Source organism: Adiantum capillus-veneris, chromosome 3 (assembly GCF_014529385.1).
Source record: "Adiantum capillus-veneris isolate H3 chromosome 3, ASM1452938v2, whole genome shotgun sequence".
In the NCBI taxonomy this organism is placed as follows: domain Eukaryota; kingdom Viridiplantae; phylum Streptophyta; class Polypodiopsida; order Polypodiales; family Pteridaceae; genus Adiantum; species Adiantum capillus-veneris.
Window position 1 is genome coordinate 90,085,932 of NC_140933.1, and position 1,152 is coordinate 90,087,083.

At 41.9% G+C, this 1,152-nt stretch overlaps 1 pseudogene; it reads left to right on the forward strand.

Annotated features, from left to right (window-relative positions):
• Positions 1–383: 383 nt before the first annotated feature.
• LOC147461287 (uncharacterized) lies at positions 384–876 on the forward strand (annotated as a pseudogene).
• Positions 877–1,152: the final 276 nt, after the last annotated feature.

Here is a 1,152-nt window from a genome sequence, read left to right on the forward strand (position 1 = left end):
CATTTTCCCAGATGTAATCACCTATGCTTGCATCTTGGAGGCATGTGACCCTATGAAGGAATATAATATGGGTAATGTTGATACTGTGAGACAGGCGTTGCATGCTTGGCACTACCTTGATCGACATGTATGCCAGATGCGATGTGCTTCAAAAAGCACAAAAGGTTCTTGAGGAGCTACCTTCACGGAATGATAAGTCTAAGAATGCACTAATTGCAGGATTTGCTAAACAGGAGCGGGGCCAGGAAGGTATGGGTTGTTTTCAGCTAATGCAAAGCAAGTGCATCTCTCTTTACATCTTGAAGGCATGTGGCAATTTGGAAGACACTAAGATGGACAAAAGAACTCATGACGATATTGTTAGTCAAGGCTGTTGAAAAAAAAATGTTATTCTTGGCATTGTCTTGGTTGACATGTATGTCAAATGTGGTAGATCCGAGAATCCTTGGGCTGTTTTTAGCAAATCTGAAGCGACCGAATCTCTCTAGATGCAATCACCTATGCTTTCAACTCGAAGGCATGTGACACTATGCAAGACACTGATATTGGCAAGAAATTCACGACGGTATTGCTAGTCAGGGCTGCTAAAAAAGGAAGTTGCGCTTGGCATTTCCTTGGTCGCCATGTATGCCAAATACGGTGTACTTCAGAAAGAGAAATAATTACTTGAAAAGCATCTTGTCCAGATGTGAACTCTTGGAACACACTGATTACAAGATATGTGGAACAGGGCTTGACCAGGAAACTCTGGGCTGTTTTCGGCAGATGCAAAGTGAGACCGTCTCTCTGAATGGAATCACCTATGCTTTTTCCTTCTCGTCTATGGTTACATCTTGAATTACACAAGAGCTGTGTGCTTGGCATTGCCTTGATTGACATGTTGCGTACCCTGTTTTTGCTAGATATTATGGAACTCCCTGAAGCAATTTCTTCAATCAGTAGACATGGATTAAACACCACAACTTCATGTGGATGATCAATTCAAACATTGATGGGCATGTGCGAAATGGTCAAACCCCACATCTAAAGACATGTGGCATTACACAAGATGTTGATATGGGAAAAGGAATTCACGATGATATTTTATGGCAAGGGCTGTTAAAAAAAGACGTCGTGCTTGGAAATGCCTTGGTTGACATGTACGCCAAATAC